General features: G+C 38.2%; 1 protein-coding gene and 1 long non-coding RNA gene across 4 annotated transcripts in view; one reads left to right on the top strand and one right to left on the bottom strand.

Annotated features, from left to right (window-relative positions):
- The window catches only part of LOC110988129 (uncharacterized), a 498,416-nt gene that overhangs the window by 86,933 nt on the left and 389,763 nt on the right, over positions 1-21,720 (bottom strand). The window lies entirely within an intron of this gene.
- Positions 1-21,720, top strand: part of LOC147799529 (uncharacterized) — a 278,554-nt gene that overhangs the window by 221,491 nt on the left and 35,343 nt on the right. The window contains exon 6 of the long non-coding RNA XR_015424942.1: positions 15,596-15,789. This is a non-coding gene — a long non-coding RNA (uncharacterized LOC147799529). The remainder of the gene's footprint in view (positions 1-15,595; positions 15,790-21,720) is intronic.

The raw sequence follows: 21,720 nt of genomic DNA, 5'->3' as shown, positions 1-21,720 counted from the left end.
TTGGGCCCTAATTATAACCTTATTAGGATGTGTATGTCCAAATAGTCAAATTAATGCATATTAGTAAAAAACAAAAGTGAAACCTATTTGGTACTTTTACAAAATGTTGGAGCCTCATTTTCATGTATGCAAATGAGGTGGTAGTGGTTTCTGTACAGTGTAAAAGCATTGCATTGACAGCAATGCATGGTTCTGACAGTGTCGGACGTACATGTACAGCTTGTCGGACGTACACAATTGATTCCACAATTTTTTAGTATTTGAAAAATAATTTAGGGAGTTAAGCTGATATCTAGAAAGAAAGAACTCATTGTGCTTTGTATTGTAAATTTGGCAGTCTTTTGCTAAAGGGTGCACTGAGGGGATAAAATATGTCATTTTGGTGTTGGACGTACATAAGAAAGTAAGTGTTATAAAATAAGACATTACATCGAATTTCAAAAGGAAAACGAAAACTCATTTCTGTCTTTGTTTACTTGTTGGGGCACTCTTCAAACTGTAACAAAACTGGAACCAAAAATTATTATCAGGCTAAAAAACAGAAAATCTTTCAGAGGGGAAATATTTTCCCCAATTTCTCAGTATTTAAAACCAATTTTTCAGTATCATATAAAAACCAAATTCTGGAATGTTGTTAGAAATGAAGTATGTTTCATGAAAGTACACATGAAAGTATGGACCAGTTTGAAATTTTGGCCCAGAGGTTGATGTTTCCGTGGAACTGCCCTCCTTCTAATTGCTACATGTAAGTACAACATGTTATCGACACATTCAGATATCCTTTCATTTCATCAGCACTTGACTGAACAGAACTTTGGATTTGAACAAAGTTGTTTAATATTGTCACAGGAAATGTGTGAGGATCATTTGATTATCTGTCAAGCCAAGTGTTTTTTGGAGAGACTGTGTATGAAGAGTGAACTGTTTACACTCCAGCATGAAATGCTACTGAAAATCTTCAGTTGTACCGCATGAATCACAGATGCTGTTATCAAGGTATTTGTTATGGAGGAATTTTGAGTCCTTTGCAGGTGTAAGTGTAACCAGTGGTAAGCGTGAACCAGCACACTCAAACGAGTGCTATCATTAAACCTATACTTTCTCATGTTCTTGATATTATCAGTTTTGGCGGGTTGGATTAGTGTCCTTGCTGGGTGGGCCATGCAGCAGTTGTTTTAACAGCAAATGACCAGTGAAAAATAAACAACATGGATTATACTCAAACTCAAAAAGAAGGAAAGTGGGCAAATCATTTTGTGTGTGTGTGTGTTTGTGTGCATGTTTGTGTGCATGCTGTTGTGAGAGGAGTCACGTAGAGTGCTGGTCTCTCTTCGTTTTGGGGGTTTCTTCAGTTTATGGCCACATTGCTTTCCTCCTTGGTTGTTTTCTTGAAGTAAAAGCTATTGTTGCATTGAGTCCTGAGTGATGGCTGTGGCCGACAGCAATTTAGGCATGTGGGACTAGATTCTGGATAAGCATACTGTTGCTGCTGATATGAAGCTCGGAATGCTGTAGATTCTTCCGCTCACTAATCTTCTGGCAGATCTGTCATCCTCTGGTAGCCTTGTCCTCCCCTGTAGTTCTTACGTCTTAACCTTAGTTCTCACAGTATTTTACACCAAGTTGAAATAGTATACCCTATTTCCACTTTTAATTATTGTCTTTTTTAGACGTTTGTCCAATAATCGGATCCAGTAGATGTTCCTGATTCTGTTCTGAGCCCAGTTAGAAATAAATCATTTCGAGAGTGACCCGCAAGAAATAGTCCAACTGATTTTTAAAACTTTTTTTCTCACTTGGTCACACTAAATTAATAATTCTGATACATCTTTTATTCTTTTCGCTGATGAAAGTAACATATTTTGTAGTCATGGTGATGTACATGTACATGTACTTGTACTTTGCGACACAGTTAATCATGAGATGAGAAAGGTATCTGATTGGATTAAAGCAAATAAATTAACACTCGATATAAACAAGACTAACTATATGTTGTTTAGCAATAAAAAGCACCACCTGCCTACTGGAATCTATAGAGGATTGAGAGATAACAAAAATTGACACAACAAAATTCTTTGGATTATACATGTAGATGACCATTTAACTTGGAAAAAACACATCAGTCATATTTCTACAGTTATTTCAAGATACGTACAGTGTAGGTGTCATCTTAAAGTTAAAATCGATCTTTCCTCACAATATCTTATGAACTTTGTATATTACATTACATATGGGATTCTTGCATGGGGTAATAGTGGTAAAATTTTAAAGGTCATGATATCCCTTATCTTCAACAATAACAAATTGCCTAAATCAGTGTGAACACTGTTTACTAAAATGATGGAATCCACAATTTTTTTACAAGGCAATGTCGTGCATTTCAAAGGTCTCATGCCCGGACTGTATTTTCTAAAGCTACTGTAAAACATGAGGGGCCAAAGCTGTGGAGCTCAATTGACAATTCATTGCAAAAAATTGCAATTTCCTGCATGTTTAAGGGTAAATATAAATAGAAATTATTAAATAACTATTTATCTGACAATTAAGTTATTTATCACAGGGTTACAGCCTACATTATTGTTTGCATATTTTATTGGCTTTTTCGCAAGTTGCGAGAAAGGCATGTACTTCTGTTGTGTATTTTTTTTCTTCCGACTTCTTCTCCCCCAAATCTCCTTTGTTTTGTACACGTTTCTTCCACCATCGACTTCAATACCTTAGCAACTTTGGATCTTCATCAAACTTACACCAATGAAGGACCCTTGTGTATAGATGGTCCTAGAACAAAGACATTATGATGACATGTTCAAGTGATTTATTATTGATTTTCTAATATTTATTTCAGCCCGTTGACTTTGTACACATTTTTGAGGCACCATTTTCCTCATCAAAGTTACACCAAGCACAGACCTTAAGGCAAAGATAATACTAAAATAATTACGTCATGATGATGTCACCAAGTGATTTATTATTAAATTTTGAAGATTGAAATGTTATGTTAATGTTGTAAAAAACCATATAAAATCAACCATGACCTCCTGCCAAATTCTGTTTGTGGCAGGTGTCAGAGTAAAAATGGGTCTTCAATCTCATGTGGGTCAAATCACGTGACCTTTCCTTCTGGACGAAACCAGAAGTGGGCTTATTGTTTAGAAGTGGTAATAGGTATCAACTTGCTTTCATTGGTGTTAGTCGCTGGGGGTGTAGTATTCTTCACATCATCTGCTGATGACATCATGTAATCATCAAGCACCCTCTAGCGACAGGCTAAAAATTCTGAAAGTGGAATTTTGAGTGGATGTATATGGCAAAGTTTGTCCGAATCGCCTGAAAATTGACGTGCATGAGGATCTTTACCCAGTCAACATGTGTGAGAAAATTGGGGTCGATGACGACATCAGATCGGAAGTTAGGATAAAAGTTCTCTTATTTTTCAAAATTTGGTAAAAAAATCAACCGTAACAGATTTAAAGTGAAGTGGATAAGTGGTGTACACATGTACCTCTTCACACAGATGAAGCACCAATGATGAAAACCTCTTTATTTGTGAACACGAAAATCCCTTTCGCATAATGTGCCTTGGCTGCTGTGGATGCGCAATATCTGTCTGTAACGTGTGGCCAGCAGCACACTGGCATAAGGCATATACTCAGGACCTGGTAAAATGCAGAGCACATGGTTTCTGGAGCAGATCGCATTGTATGGAATGCCAAAAGGGACAAATGTTTAAAATCTCTAATCTGTGCTCTTTCCGCGATAACAATAATGTTTTGTATTGTATTTTGCATTGCACGTCTGATTGAGTTGAAACTTTGCAGATAGTTAGGAAGGGAAGCTTTATAAAGGAGATTGACTTCATGTGATGACAACGTCATTAGCCAACGAGTCACGTGACATTAGAGGTGCACTCCTGAAGTATATGTCCAATTGGGTTCAAACCTTGAAAGGGAAGTGATTTAGACGATTATTGACCTCATGTTATGATGACGTCATCAGGTGAAAAGTCACGTGACATTAGAGGTGCAACCTTCACAGCACTATATACCTTGAAGTACATGTCTGATTGGGTTCAAACCTATCTTGAAAGGAAAGAACTCTAGACGAACACTGACCTGATGTGGTAAAGACTTCATCATGTGATTAGTCATGTGACATTAAAAGTACATTCTTTACAGCCCTATATCTCGTGAACTTCATGCCTCATTGGGCTGAAATTTTGTAGATAGCTTGAATGGGAAGTGTAACAGGCAAGGTGACATGATGTAAAGGGTGCAAACTTGAATTCGTTATATCTGCTAAGATCCCAAAGGGTTCAAATATTTCGTCATAATGAGGTCAACAAAAATAATATTAGAAACTTTGGGAACTCTTGGATAGATGTTTGAGTAAGAAGTGAGAAATCAAAGTGTAGTAGTATCCCACATGAAGTAATGCCCTTTTCTTAAGAAAAAAAGAAAATGCGAAAAAGTCCTTTGCTCTGTCCTTAAGACTGACAAAACCTCTAGTTTTATGTGTATTTATTCTTTGCATTTAATTGGTAACAACGCTTGTCTGTAGTTTCTGTAGTGTTGTCATACGTGTCCATGGACCCTCACTCGACAAGCATATACTTCTTGGGGGTCTCCATCCATCAACTAAATATGTACCATCGTTATCTCTGAATATTATAAAATAGATAATAAATGAAAATAAAGTGATGTGAAATTGAGTAGAGCTAATGTAAATGACATCCAAAAAAAATAAAACTGACTTGTCAGGGTGCCCGGAGCGCTGCGCCGCTTCGCAGGCATGGCCCGGGCTAGACTGCACAGGTACATGTACATGTACATGTGTGACATGGTGTTTAGTGACTGATTTCATTCTTCAAATGTTGCCGTATAAGCCGCAGGGACATTTTCAATGTATAAGCAGCATATATTCCGAAAATTACGGTATGTTAAAAATATATCTTTATTAATAAGAAATATTGATGAATGGAACTCAAAAGCGAGCAGGGAGGTTCGTTTGAACCCCCGAACCCCCCCCAGCCTACAGGCCTGGTTGGTGAGGGTGAAAGAATGATCAAGGATGGTATGGGTCGAAAATGGGAGTGGATTTATTTCCATTCATCTACATGTGTATGAGGTCAGATTGAAGACTTTTGTTTGATTTTGGCGTCAGAGAAGGGGATATGGTGGCCGACTTTTGCTTTTTCGGTGCCTAAGTAAACTTAGCTATTTTGCCAGCTTTTTCATCACCCGGAATACTGCAATGGCCGCAGTGTTACCAGATGTTGAATGTTAATGAAGATAGCTGGATGTCACAAACGATTTTATTCTGAGGTATGGGATTACAAATACATGTAGCTTGTATGGTACTGAGACAATCACTAAAAACACAGCAATGAAGAAGTTTGACATTTTTTATCCATTGTACATGTAGGGCCTGGAGGAATGGAGGATGTGAAATAACTCAGCTTTGAACATAAAAAGTTTATACATGTAGATGTGCTGGTACCACTGTTTCATCTGAAAATCTTGGAATACTTAACCCTAAAAGAGCAGGGTTATATTGGCCCATGTCACAGTGGAGAGGAAGGGGGAAGGGGATTTCCTCCCCAAGAACTCAGCAGTGCCTTGCTCGATTTTGTAAAAACCTACCAGGCATGTAAAGACACTCCTTATCATTACAAATGCAAAGTTTGAACTCATTATATGTTTTTGTTGTTCTGGTCATATGAAGTTCAAGGCTACATGTACATGTGTATCATACCAGCTATGGGTACCAGTACCAGCCTGCATACATTGAGTACCACAGTTGAAAAAGTATAAATTGTTGGCTGATCTGTCGCAGAAAAACCTACGCTGGGCAAGAAAAGCATACATACATGTATCATTTTCACAATATTCATGTCAAAATGACCCCGAAAACTCTTAAAGTGTTCAGCTCTTAAAAAAATGAACTTGGCCAAAATGCTGATAGAAAAAAAGGGAGGGGACAGATTCTGCCCCCTACCACGGCCCTTTTAAGGTGAAGTTAGGAAATGTGAAGTCTGCATCTGACAGTGTTGAGGGCAGGATTAAGGGAGCCGTCAGTATCAATTTGAAGTGAGCTGTTCCAAAGAGTGTTCATTATTTTGTTACCAATATTACCTCTGACATTGATGTCATCGATATGTAATATTTGGGAGATTTTATGCCATAAGGTGGGTGCTAAGCAGGGAGAAAGTATCAAAAGGGTATTGGAGTCTTCTGTGTGGTTTGTCTCCTTATTAAGTAGTATTTAGGGTAGTTGTTTCGATCTGTACTGTATGGTTTCAGTGGTTAAATACAAATTATTAAGAATCGATGGTAAAGGGTTAGTGGAGGGTTATCACATTGAAGTTGGAGATGAAATTGGGAAGTGCACTGGAGAGCTCCAGTTCAGAGTTTAAGAGCTTGATATTGAATGCTGTCCAGTGTTTGTGTCATTCATGTACATGTGATAGTAGAATCTGAATGAAAGCTTCACATTCGTACTCAAGAATAAGTTTGATACACCAGTTCACTTGTAAATTCTAATTTGTGTGCACACTATGCGCATGTACATGTAAACCTGCAAGTGGAAGCAACAAGCTTGTGTGCCGGGCCCATTGATAATGGCAGGGCCCAGATTTCAATGTCGTGTCTCTCAGCTTCTGTACATTTTTTCACTCTTGTCTTTGGAAAACCCCCTAAAATCATTATACCTTTTACTCTTTGGTCTAAAAGGGTTTTATTCTAAATAACAAAAAACAAGCTTTGCTTCTTCCCAAGTGCATGATCAATCTCAAAAGAACAAGGACTCCTTTCTGACCCTGTCCAATTACATAAAATAGTTTGGTACTTCAGGATACTATGCATCACTTGTACTATGCAGAATTGCAGGTTAAATTGCAGGCTACAGTACCTTCAGACAGGGTGTAGATATTTATTGGCCACAGATATATACATGTACCTGTAGGTGATCAACTGAGAATGCTGGATGGCACCCAAACATATCGCACATCTTGGTTTCACAGCTCATGCACACAGAACGGACCTCATGCTTTTTGAATGAACAACATTTTTCAAGTTTTATTTTGTTCTCCAAAAATCTCGCTCACACCGGAAAGTAATAGCCATAATGGTTTTAGAGGGTTTCCTGTAGACAAAAGTAAAAACAAGTGCAGATTAGAAGCTGTGAAAAGAATGATGTTGATATTTGTGCCCCTGTACATTTTTCAATGGGCTGCTCAAGCTTGTTGCTACCACTTGCCTTTTATATGCATGCGTACATAAATAAGATTTTATGAGTGAACTGGTCTATTAAGACAGAGTAGAGCTGAAATAGTATTTTACAGTCAGTGCCCAATGTGATTCTGTTGATAAAGCAGTTAAGTTTTCTTTTGCATTTTACAGCGATATTATCCATTAACTTGTTGTCAAAAGTAACACCCAGGAATTTGGTCGGTTTTGGGATCTGGATTCATTGGTTTTAGATAAACTTAAAGAGAGAGTTATTGGTCTTCTTTGTGAAAATGACTGCAATTGTGTTGGGATGAGATAGCTTGAAAGCCCATAGTTTGCACTAGAAGAGAATGTTATCGAGATGTTTTTGGATTTTCTTCTCAAGGAAAGAGATGTTTCTGTTGGACTTCCAAATTGCTACCGGTATACAAGTATATTACCGGTATCTGCATATTGAGAAACTCTGACATCAAGGAGGTTGTGAGAGTGATCAACATCAAGAGTAGTGGGCCAATAATGTTGCCCTGGGGGACAACATTTTCTTAGATTCTTTCAGTGGAAAGGGTTTTAGTCTTACTTGTACCAGTAGCTTGCATTTTCTAAGAAGCTTGTTTTTCAGGCTTTGTTGATGGCCGATCCAAGATTAAGGATGTGGTATGGAGTGGATAAGGTGGCAAAATGAAGATACAATGTATGGCAGGATCTTTCCCGAGTTGGAGAATGGGAATGAGGTTACTATCTTTCTACTGTTTGGGACATTGAGAAGTGTGCCAAATCATGTTGAAGATTAAAAGTATTCCCTGACTTTTATGGGAAAATGTTTGATGTCCTTATTGTTGATTCCATCTTTGCCAGGTGTTGTGCATTTGGAGGAATCAATGGCATGATTCAATTCATTGATATTGATTGAATGGTTCATCAATTACATTAAAGTTTCATTGTTATCATTTAGATTTAGATTGTTTTCAGTGTCTTGTTACATGTAAGTATTGATGGAAGAGGGACTGTAATTTTCGGTTCTACTGATTTTGGCAAAGTTGTTGACCAGTGCCTTGGTTTTATCTTTAGAAGTACCAGAAATGATATCATTGCCATTGTAGTGTTAAACTGGATACTACCCCTTGTTTGGATAGGATCAATCCATTTGATCTTGTTTCTGATAACTTTTGTGTTAGTCTTGGGATTATATTATCGTAAAATCTTTTAAGGTTTTTCAAAGCCTGATTGTGTCTTTCCATGTGAACATAAAAGGCACTGTCCAGTATGATGGTTCCACCTCTGACTTATTACAATCAAGAGTGAAGTCAAGGAGGGTTGTGTTTTGGTGCAAACCCTGTTCGCCATCTTTGCCTTCACCTAGTCAGAGGATGGGAACTGCATGTACACTGTACGTGTACATTCACACCAGAAGTGACGGTCGCTTCTTCAACCTTGCCCACCTGAGAGCAAAGACCAAACTGGATGCAGTACTTCCCTGAAAACAGCTCTCTGCAGATGATGCAACACTAGTAGCACACACATACATGTACAAGAGCGACTAAAATGACTTTTGTTGCACATGCTTGCAAGGTGTTTGGTCTTCTGATCAGTCTATAAAATACCAACATCATGGGGCAAGATGTCAGCCCCATTCCCAACACCTAAATTGGTGACAACACATGAGGGGTCATAGACAATTCCATCTGTATGTACCTGAAACTGTGTTCATCCATTTTGAGCAACCTCTCTCTAGACGCTGAGCTTAGCTCCTGTGCAGGCAGAGCATAAACAGGTATGGCCCGCCTACCAAGAGGGTTTAGGACCACTCCATGCTTACCACCAATACCAAGATGCTGGTGTTCTGGGCCTGCATCTATAGCACTCTTCTTTACAGCAACAAGGCGTTGACCTGCATGTAATACTCCTGTTAAGAACTCAGACTCAATGCTTTCTGAATCTGCAGCCTGAGAAGGATACTTGATATCACCCGGGCAGGACTGTGTGCCTAACAAGAGAGAGAAACAGAGAGAGACCAGCTGGAAGCAGGCTGTCAGAGCAGTAACCCTGGCTGGCGAGCAACAGAGAGAGACCAGCTGGAAGCAGGCTGTCAGAGTAGTAACCCTGGCTGGCGAGCAACAGAGAGAGACCAGCTGGAGACAGGCTGTCAGAGTAGTAACCCTGGCTGGCAAGCAACAGAGAGAGACCAGCTGGAAGCAGGCTGTCAGAGCAGTAACCCTGGCTGGCTGGAGTTAAAATGGGGATTTAATCTACCTCAGAGGGAGGGTTTAGCATTGAACCAAAATGCTGTTTGCTGAAACGCATCCGGTTTTAGCCTGCGCATTGACATAGAGTTACGTAACAGCTTTTCTTTGGTGCGTTTTTGTTATAAACAATGAGGTATACAGTGTAACCGCATCATCATCATGCTGAACGACCCGTGCAATGCTATCATCCTACAAAACTGCCATTACAACATGGAAAAAAGCGGTCACTCTCGCCTGCCTCTCTGTGGTATATTGCCAGAACTGCCGCTGTAATCGGGAAAAAGCGATACATTTTGTTTTATTTGCCTTCTAAGGATGCCTAAGACTGGTAATGTGTCTGTAAGGCTGTGGACTGCTGATGAGCATTTTTCTAGGGCAACCATCATTTGTTGCATCGCAATGATATCTGAACAAGTGTCTCCCGATAGAGCACCATGTTGCAAACATAACACAAACTCTGGTACACGGGTGAGAATCAGCATGTTTTTACAGTAAGTATATCGGCAACCAGTCCAAACCTGCTTCAAGCACACGCCAGCCATGTGTGTATGTAAACACACTTAAGTGGGATTAATTTAAATGAAAGGAAGTTCTTCATGACCCCAAGAAAAGGAGATAAACCGGTTTTGGTTAAAGCTTCCAAATTAAAGTGGTTCCAAAGGCTTGGTGGGTTTTAATTTTATGACTGCCACCTGTGGTGAATGACCATTTTAACTTTTACCGTTTTCACTAACACAGTGTCTGAACATAGCCTCAGGTGCAGCTCCATTGTCTTCCCAGACTGGCAGATGCCAACAACCCTTTAGTGGTTGGGCAGTGGTCATTTCTGCATGTGTCGTTTAGCACAATCCAATTTGTTGTTGGAGGCTATGCAAGGGGAAGCTAGAGTTAGGGAACTGTGTGATGTGTTAACCCTGGTGCCTTCTCCTATTAACCCTGGTGCCTTCTCCTGTATTGAGACAAACAAGATTGTTATTGATGTCATCAATAATTTATCCATTGTGGTCAAGTTAAGAGTTGCCACACAGCAGGTTAAGACTTTTAAAATCACAGCCAACAATGTAAGGCTTGCTTGTACATGTACATTCAGTGATCTGATTTGGAATTCCACAGAAGTGTTGGAACATGTTTTGTACTTGACGGCAACACCATACCAGGTACTTTGTCATGAAAGCACACCCACCACCACTTTTCTGGTTAGTATTGTTTCTATCATGTCAATAGACATCACAACCAGGTAATCTAACATTTTTGTATCATCTTTCAACGACATTTCGTGGATGTAAATAATATCTGGTTTAGTGGGCCAAGAATGGATCTATAGCATTGTTAAATTCTTTTTAGTGGGCTATGAGAGATTGTGCATTTCATTGTAAAATAATTCAACCTGTGATAATGAGGTAAATATCGATGATGATGTGTTTGGATTGCCTTAGGGGAATGACTTGCATTTTGCTAGGTAGACTACATGTACATGTATGTAGTTGCTTGTGCTCCCATCTTCGTTTGGTGTGATTTCAGCATATTCTGTTTTCCTTGCACCAGTTGGTGACTGCGATGCTGTTCTATGTCTTTTTTATAATGTCTAGATTCCTCAGGTCTAGTTTGGAGCTGATCAGTTACAGATTTTTGCAGCTGTTCTCTGGTCATGTATCATTGATAGTATCTCAGATTTGCATTACTCTGGTGAAGTGAGTAGTTCCAAGATGTTTAGCTCACTACAGAGGCACTGGTGTCGGGGGTCTATTTGCGCCGCTGTCCTATCTTCAGTTTGGGTAGTGGCATCCTTTTGTTGTTTGGCAGGTGTTGTGATGTGGGATTATATTAAGCATATACATTGTATGATACTATGATGTTTTGTAGTCCTCTTTCCTGTTAGATAGTTTTGCACCCACAGTGAGCCAATGCACTTTGAGTGTTGTTCCCCACATTTGCAGCCTTTATCCTGATCTTTTTGTCAACATTGCTCATACAAATGGAATCTTCCACATCAGACGCACCTCGTTGGACTGCGTCAATTACTAGCAATATGACCAAGTTGTTGGCAGTTGAAGCTTCATATTACAGGTGAAATGATGGGCTAACTCAAAAGTTTTCATATCCCAGTTGGAACGTGCCAGGTACCGTAGGGTGGGTGAACTGAAGATTAGGCAGACAGAGACTTTTTTCTAGTTGGCTGTATGTTCTGCGCAGCAGGGGTTTAACCTCCAAACTCTCAGTTTATTGCAAGCTTCTGGTATTCCATTGTGATTCCAGTGACAACTGCCTTGCTTTGAGTTTTTTGATTTAGCAAATTTGGTAGTTGAGGCCCATTGGTCATGTTGCCACATGGCTTTTAGATTTCTTACCCTGGCCGGAGTATGACATCTAGCGGTAATACCCGCTTGGTCATTCCTGAACACGCTTCTCACAAAATAACCAATAAGACTATTCAGAGCTTTGGCTTTTTCTGATCAGATTAACTTTAGCAAGTTTGACATCTGGGGAATTGATGATGACTAGTGTACAGGTAGGTTGCCTCTTGGTTTTTTGGCCTGGGTAAAAAGTGACATACATGTTCATGTAGGTTGGGAGTTTTATCAGGTAATTGGTATAGAAACCTGAAAGCTCCTTGTTGATGGGTTTTTCAGGGTGTGTGGTAGTATTTCTAAAAATGTTGAGGCATACCAAAATTTGTAAGTAAAAACAAAATCTGATTTAAGTTTAAAAAAGTGTTTAAAATTTTTATTATTATTATTTGAATCAACTAAGTAGCCAACCCTGCTTTGTAGCATTCATGGATTTCACTTCTTGCAAAAGTAGCTGTCTGCTGGCAAACTGTGACAAGCTCAGTGACCCTCCTGATTCAAATTCAGTTCTGACCTGCTTACAATAGCAACGTAATATATCTAAGCAGGGAACGGGGACACTGCTTGGACAATGTTTTTTGTTCTGGTCTGTTGCATTGTTCAGGCCTTTAAAGAAAACATGCAGATGAGCTCTGGTAGTCAAATTTAAACATCTATATATACATGTGTGTAAACTGAAGGTCAGAGAGCCTGTCCTTTCATTTCCAGCAGACTTTCTCAAAAAGAAGTGACTTTTTATCATGGCATGTCAGTCTATTTGTTGGTGTGGAATTGATATGTCCAGTTGCCATCTGTAGCATGCATAAGAATAACAGGTTTTGAAATTAAAACCATTCTACATGTATACTGGTACTTTGACGATACATTTAACAGATTACTTCCTTGTCTTTGCATTGAGTGGCACCGCCACTCACCAGCTATGAAAAACTCACCCTGATGTAAGGATGAGAAACATAGGTCTGCTCCATGCAATATTGCTACACCCCAGACAGCTCTTCCCTCGTGCAAAAGAACTACCCTTACAAACCAACAGCTTTAGAGATCGATAACAAATCTTCCAAAGGATCCTCAACATACCCGTCCTTTACCAACTCTGACCCCAACTCCGTGCCTTTTAAACAATCTGTCTGGCACTTGCGCTTGCCTGGGCAGCGGCAGTTGCTCCCCTGGATTGGAGGCAATGCAAGCCAAAACTCTTAATATCTGTTACAAACAGGGCTAAAGCCTCAAAGATGACTTCCCTTACACTCGAATCCGAGTGTGGCTGATTAATACCCCTCATTTTGTACCTGCCTTTAACTTTTGACTGAGCATGAAAAATAAAGGCGTCTGATTCCAGAAAATTCAGCTGCGGATAAATATTTCTGTAAAAACTCTACTGGACTTTACCTAGAATCTGTCTTATTTCTGACTATTTGTCTACCCTCTCAATACTGGTCAGTTTTGCTTGACAGAATGAGCAGAGTAAAACCCTCATAAATGAAAGAAATGTCACGTTCATACGTGGGGTGGGGATACCCTACAGTGGTTGGGTACACCTAAGTTTTAAGTTGGAGATTGATCTCTCTGGCAATTAAGATATTCCAAATAAAGATCAAGAACTGGCACAAAGAATTATTCTCACTGTATAGTAGAGTTGTTGTTTTTTTAATTTGAAATCAAGTTTAGAAATTTAGGACTGTCCCATTATTGAGATTGAGAAAATTTACACATTTTTGGATAGTAATAAATGGAGTTGACAATGATATGGATTGATTGACCAGTGATGAAAAAAAGCTTATGGTGTGAGTGTGATAACTGCAAGAATAAAAGGTAAGTCATAAGATGTGGCAGAGCCAGTGGGCAAAAAAGGATAATTAAAGGATAGGCTAAAGGATAAAAGGGCCCTGTGCAACCTGTTCTCTCTACAAAGTTCAGCTGTGTAAAGACCACACAATGAAACAGTTCAGTATATGTAATAGTCATTGAGTCCAAACATGAAACAGTCATTATGCTTTGTGCATGTGTACAAGTCACATTGCCAAACTTTCCACAAAACTTTTACAACAATGCGACAAATAAAATCAGTCCAATGACAAATTTTTGAACTGACTTGGAGCCCACACTTGGCCCACACATACTACAACAAATCTGTCAATGCGAACAGGCCATAGCTGTGCATAACGATAAATGAACGATAAAAGTTGCAAAACGTTTAGGACAAAAGTGAACTTACATTCTGCGAGAGGCAGATTGTCACGTATGCCTTGGTGAAGTATGTCACGTAAGCGTAGCGTACAAGAATACGATTATGTCTGGTATGAACTAATAGATTAGAACCCATTGTTACAGACTAATATTGACGAGGATATGATTATGACCATTAACAACTACTGGGGCCACTTTACAGAGAAAATACAACGATGTAAATATTATGTCGGGACTATGTTGAACTTCATGTAGTAGGAACACTCAAGGATTTTGAGAAACCTGAGAGAACTCAAGACTTGACAAAGTCTGACCACCACAGAAACATGAGAAATCTTGATATGAGCAAGTTCACTAAATCGGAAAAAAACAGTGTATGCCAAAAGACACATTGTAACTGATCTCAAGGTCATAAGATGTGCCTCTTTGTTTGCATTATATAAGTAAGAATCTATGATTTCCTTCAGAACTGATGGAGGTACTGGCCTTTTCTTTGTTAAGGCCTTCTAGAGTAAACTTTACAAGTGCAAAGACTGTGGGATCATCAATTCCGGCCATTTTGTGTGCCCAAGATATGGATGTTAACACCTAATAATAACTGGTGCTGGGGAATTACACTTTTTACTTAAAAGAGTCAAATATAGATAAATAATCAAAGGGGTCTGTGTTTATGTGCTTTTTCCAAGACCCCTAGCCCAACTTGTATTTTGCATACATTATATGAGAGTAAAATATGAAACCCAGCAATCATGTCTAGCCAAGCGTCGTATGCACGCACATTGCTGTGGAAACCGTACACACATGATTTGACTACTCACACATGAGAACGATTGCAACACATGCATGATCCGTTGGCTGCAGGCTTCTCCTGTTTTGTTTTAGTGGAACTTATGTGCAAAACAACTTAGAAAAGTTCTCATTATCTTACGAGTGGACTGAGATCCTTAAACAAAATGAAATTAGAAAAAATAATGTTTGATTTGTCCACAGTTGCTAAAATTACAATACAAAATAACTTCATTAGGGGCAGTAATTTCGCAATATATTTTTGCTTAAAACATGCCCCAGAGAGGCTTAGAATGCACCCCAGAGCATTCAAACTTTAAACTTTTAAGCTTTAAACCCAATGCCGTATTGGCTTCACGCTTTGTGCTCACAGTTTCAGTTTTTTTCACAATCCTCCAATCACATCCCTGCCAACATGAAGTGCTCCCCGCAAGGGTATGCTACTTGCACCACTAAAAATTCCAGTACACCTTCCTCCGCTCATTCCACAGCTGTACATTCTACCCTTCATTCTTGAAGAAAACAAATTTGTTCTAATTCCTACCCAGTCACTCACTTTTCTATATACATGTAATACATGTATATTCATCATAAATGGATGTTTTATGGTGATGACTTGGATGAAGTTTTATATTTGGAAATAACTGGTTTTTCCTTTAATAAACTTCCTGACACATGTTGGGTTTCTGGAGAAGTAAGGAGATACCAGTGTATTAGCCTTTTGGTTGAATACAGAGTATATGTACATGTGTGTGGAAATCATCCACAATCAGTTGTTTAAAGTTGCTTTTCTGTTGTTTTTCAGGATTGTGGTGAGAATGCATCTGTGCTAGTACTGACACCATTGTGCTGTCGTGGAAGGGAGCCAGCAGATAGACCAGGCCCACCCATTCCACTTTGTCACTATCTGGTGGTCACAAAGGACACCATTCAGGTTGACGGGGTGTACTGATGAACGGTTGACTGATGGAGCAGGAAATTCATTAAGGCAGTAAAGGGGTGAGTTTCTATCAGGCCATTTTTTTCTTGTCTCAGGAAAGTTTTACACGTTTGTCGCTGTAATACATGCATGCATACATGTGCACAGCGATGTTTATTTGTTGCCGGCGCATACTCACTGCATTCCAATTCAAACCATGTACATGTACTTACGTGTATATGTGATTATTAAATATTCTACTATTTTTCAACTTTATATTTACCACTTTTAAAATGCTGACTCTAAATACCTGTCTACATGTACATGTATGACTGTGGATGTCAAATCAAATTCATATTGGTTAGTTTCAGGTTTGTTTCTTGTCAGAATAACAGTTTGTAAAGTCATTTTTTTCTTGAATTGTTAAAAACTCAAAATTGTAACCGTGCTTCCAGGAGAAATACAAGGAACATATATGTACATGTACCTTGAGTTATGGCACTTTCTACATGTATTCGCTGTAGAGGAGAGGACAAACACTGAACTTGTTGAAAATTCTTTTTTGGCCTGTTGTCTTGTTAGCCCCTGTCAAGCTTTATTGTCATAACTACTTTGTTTTGTCTACATACCGGTAATTTGTTTACAGATCCAACCAAAATATTTTACTCAGTGCCCAGTTAATATTTTGGTAATAAACATTTCTCTCTAATTGGTAACATGTACAAATGTACTTGCATTTCAATCAGCTCTTGTTGATGGCCTTATACAATAAGCAGAACTTTACAGTTGGCAATATTTTTGTGTGTGAAATAACATCATGTGGTGAACCTAATACCGTACAGAGTTTTTGCATACTGGTACATGTACAGGTGTATGGTGTTTGGTAGGATTATACCCTGCAGAAAGGTGGTGTTCAGCAGGGTTTTTGCTGATGTCAGGGTTTTCTATGGGGTGTTGTTACCCATAGTGGTGGGTGTGCCTAAGTTTTAAGTTATGGATTGACCTCTCTAGCAATTAAAGTAATCGCAGTAGAAACCAATGGGTTCAAAGAAACTATCCTCGTTGTAGATTAAAATGAATTTACTGCTTTTTAAGATCTAGCTGAGAAACTGCAATTTAGAAAAACTGTTCCAGTATTGAGAAAAAAGTGTTAAAATTACACAGTGGTGGACCTTAGTAAATGGAGTCAACACTAAAATGGATTGATGATAAAGCACTGGCTGGTTCAGGTTTGTAATAAATTGATTGAGCAGTAACAGGAATAAGCTTACCTAGTGACGTACTGGTACATGTACATTACACATACTGTATGTATGGTCTAGAAATTACATTCTAAGTGCAGAACGGTTCCTGGATTATAGCCACTGATAAATTTGTAAAATAAGGGTAGAATGAAAAAAATATCGGGTGTGGTTAAAACGGATAAAAGTACAAGACATGGGCACTGTGCAAGCTGCTCTCTCTACAGAGGTCACCTGTGTAAAGAATACACAATGAAACAATTCATAGACATGTTATACTCATCAAGCCTAAACATGAAACAGAGTTTGCACTTCTTGTACATGTGCAGGTCACATGCTAAAACTTTCCACAAAACTTTCACAACAACACGATAAAGAAAAGCGATCCAAATCACAAGTTTTTGACCTATTGTAACCACATAAACTACATGTACATGTATATATGTACGAACTAGCGGTAAATCTGTCAATATAAACATACTAAAACTGAACATAACAATGAATGAAAAATAAAAAATGCCAAAGGTTTTAAGACAAACATGAACTTCACGTTCCGACTGAACAAAGTTTTGCTAGAGAGAGGCAGATTGTCACCTCCACCACAGTGAAGTACCGCACAGTATGTCACATAAGTGTACAAAGTTAGGCTCATGACTGGCAAATATAACAGTCTAAAGCCCATGTACTCATATAAATATGAAAATACTGTTCACTTATGATCAAGACCATGAACAACCACTGCATGTACATGTACATGTACATGTAGGACAGTTTAATAGCTAAAATGCGAGAATTTGGATAAAATATTGGTACTAAAACTCTCAAGGTTCTTGAAAGGTGAATTTGCTGTTTGCTCCAAGCACCACCCAAGAGATCTGGTGTTGGGCTCCCGAGATGTGCAATTTTCACAACCTGATAATGAGGTCATTATCATGAAGTCATATTAGATTATCTTCTTAAGTGAACATCCAATTGCATTGGTTGAAATTCGTTATAAAGTAAACTTTTTCAGGGTATATGTCACGTCCAGAATACTAAATTGTGCATTTGTACTCTGTCATAGCTTCTTTATGCCAGGTTTTTTCATCGCAGCGGCCAATACTTATTTTGTTTGTAAAACAGTCCCGAAACAGCTCTGTGTTTGTACTTGTTTACAAACACTTCTATCTAGCTTTTATTTTTATTTTTCAACTGAATTCCTTCCACCAGTCGACTTTGGCAGTTTACTACATCTGATTGATTTTCCCATAAGTTTCGTATACGTTTTTCTACTTAACACAAGTGAACAAATAGTCTTGAACTTTGGCGCACGATTACTATAAGATTGAAGGGGAAATCGAGTACTTTGCACTGTGTTATTTTATTTGAAATATGCCTAAGAGTCCTAATATGAAGTAATATTTCATTAAAATTGTTCAGTTTAAGCACAAACCATGTGACATGAACTTAAAAGAGCAGTGTTTCCCCAAATGAGGTTTTTTTGCCCATTGACTTTGTACACGATTTCAAGGCACTATTTTGAAACCTTTGAGATGTTTGATCACTGTGAAAGTGATAACCAACAAAGACCTTCATACAAAAATTATACTAAATAAATGAGGTCATGGTGACGTCATCTTGTGATTTATGATTGATTTTTCAATATTTACTTCATGCCCCATGACTTTGTTCATGTTTTCGAGGCACTATTTTTGTACCTTAGTAATCGTTGATCATCGTCAAACTTACGGCAAGCACTACCTATACAACGAAGATAATTCTAAAATATTTACGTCATGTTGACTTCATCACGTGATTTATTATTAAATTTTGAATATTTAAATATTCCATTGAATATATGAAAATCAATATAAAATATAAGTGGTAGAAGCCATTAAGTTTTTTCAACGGAATGAGTCTGTTGTTGTTAGTGCTGGGTTGAAACCCTGCTTATATCTTGAAGAGGAAGTGCTTGAGGCAAATATTGAGCTGATTAAAGGATGATCTCATCATCAACAATTGCTTTTTACCACAACGGACATTATCAACATGTCAAATGTTACTAATTTTGCCTGGATTCTACTTTTTTTCATTAAAAAAGGGGTGTGACACCTGATGATCTGCGTGGGGACGTATTAAGTCCTGAACCCCAAACAGGACTGGTGATGAAGTCAATGGCAACACCAGACCCTTAACTTGCAGATTCAGCGGGGCGTCGTTTCCCAATAAGTGACAGAGTAATTTCGAAGTGTATATCATACAGTGCAACTTCTAGTCACAGTTATCAAAAGTGACATTCATTTTTGCACCAAAATGTTCAGGATAGTGCAACAGATGTCATCTCTAGTGGTCCTGCAATCTTTGTTCTTATATTTTGTACACAGAAAATGTGAAATGTGCAATCAATTACTGTTATGTTAGATATTATAAAGTTGTTTGGTGTTTAGTGTGAACATGCATATTTACGATTATGCAAATAAGGCGGGGTTTGCAGACTGATGTCAACGGAGAATACACTCTTTAAGGCCCTTTATTTTCTGAAGTACATGCCCGATTGGGTTCAAATTTTGCAGATACCTTGAATAGACAGTGCCTTAGAGGAAAATTGACCTTATGTGATGATGACAAATGATGATGACAATGATACAAGTCACATTGAACTCTTGAAAGCCCTGTATCCCCTGATGTACATGACCAATCGGCTTCAAATCTTGCAGATATCTTGTGAAGGGGGTGCTTTGGAGGAATATTGACCTCATGTGATGATGACGTCAACAGGAGATAAGTCACGTGACATAAAAGGGGAACTCTTCATTCCACTTCACTTCGAAAAGAACATGTCTGTGTGTGGCTGGAAAGGGAAGGGTTCTAGACCCAAAGTGATCTGATTTGATTCTGACCTCATCTGGTGACAACTCAAGTGACATTAAAGAAATACAACTCATGTAACTGGTATCACATCCACTCGTGATGACGTCAACAGTCGAAGAAGTCGTATATGTTATCTTTAAGTAATTATTATATTTTTAAGCTATTGTGAGAAGCTCCACAAAGTACAAAGCAAACTCTCAACAGTGAGAATAATATCACGTGACAAGTCATATTAGATTATCTTCTGAAGTGGAAATCCAATTGTATTGGTTGAAATTGATTTATAAATTAAACTTTTTCAGGGTATATGTCACGTCCAGACTACTAAATTGTTCATTTTTACTCTCTCATAGTTTCTTAATGCCAGGTTTTTTCATCACATTTGCCAATACTTATTTTGTTGGTAAACAGTCGCGAAACAGCTCTGTGTTGGTACTTGTTTACAAACACTTCCTTCCACCAGTCGACTTTGACAGTTTGCTAAATCTGATCAACTTCAAACTTGGCAGACCTTTGGAAAATCATCCAAGGACGGTCCTAAAAGAAATTCACAATGATAACTTAATTAGTTTATTAATTATTGATTTTTTAATAATTAATTTTTTCCCCAAGTCTTTGTACACAGATTGCACACAGTTTTCAGACTGTCCTATATCAGGCTATGAGGGCGCTATTGCAGAATTATGGTTACACCTGCCTGGGCTTTCAATTTTCAACAAACTGTCCTATATTGAACCACAGATGGCGTTGTTGACATTGTCCAGCATAATGCGTGAGCAGCGCTCAACTTCGACCGAGAATTGCTACCAGAACGAAAGAGAAATCAGACTAAATTTTCCCTTCCGTTCGATCCCAAATATACCCCAGATTCCAAATATTAAACAATTTTTCAAAAATGTTTTCCAGTTTAGACAAAAAACACGAGACATGAAATTAAAGGAGCAGTTTTCCTGCACACGTGTTTTTAGCCAATTGTCTTTGTACACGTTTTCAAGAAACTATCTGGCAAATTGTCAAAGGTTCGATCAACATCAAAGTTACAGACAAAAAAGACCCTGATGAAATAAATGCCCGATTTATGATGCCATGGTGACGTTATCACATATTTTTAAATTGATTTTTGGATATTTAATTTTGCCCATAGGTTTTGTACACATTTTTCAACAGCCTATTTTCGGCATGTTGGTAAATCTGAATGATTTCCCTCAATGTACACTTGAAGTCCCTAATGGAGAGAAGCTCCCAAAAAAGAATCGTCAAAATTACTTCATCAAGGGTCACATGACAGGAGATTAAAGCTTCAGTTTTTCCCATAGGGTTTGTTCATGTTTTTCTGCTACGCAATATTATTGATCTTAATGAGAGTAGTCCTGAACTTCAACTGAAAATTGCTCTGAGAACGAAAAAAAAATCGTTATTATTTTTCATCTTCGTTTGATTACATGTATACCCAAGAGTCTCAATATCAAAAAACATTTCATAATTTTCTCTCAGTTTAAAGGTAAATCACATGACATCACAAAGGAGCAGCTTTTTTGCATAGGAGTTTTAAGTCCATCTACTTTGTACACTTTTTCAAGCCACTATTTTGGGCAATTTTCATAGGTTTGATCAACATCAAAGTTACACACAACAGAGACCCTCATGAAAGAATTTTCTTAAACTTATGACGTCATGATGACCAAACAGACAGTTCCGAAACAGCTCATTGGTTGTTCACGACCACGTTCCTCTAGTTTGTAATACTTTTTCGTTTAGTTATTTCTTAAAAATCAAACCCAGAAAATTAATAGAAACTGAAGAATTACCCGACCTAAAAGAGAAATATCCTGCCAGAAATTGACCCCATGAGAATGCTGTTCACTTGTGATCAAGACTATGAACCTGTAACCCCCTTTCATACATGTAATTCTCAATGAT

The sequence above is a fragment of the Acanthaster planci genome, linkage group LG03 (genome assembly GCF_054643075.1).
Source record: "Acanthaster planci isolate LZ-2023a linkage group LG03, COTS_SCS, whole genome shotgun sequence".
Classification (NCBI taxonomy): Eukaryota; Metazoa; Echinodermata; class Asteroidea; order Valvatida; family Acanthasteridae; genus Acanthaster; species Acanthaster planci.
The sequence above is the reverse complement of the archived record's forward strand: the minus strand, read 5'-3'. Positions and strand labels throughout refer to the sequence as shown.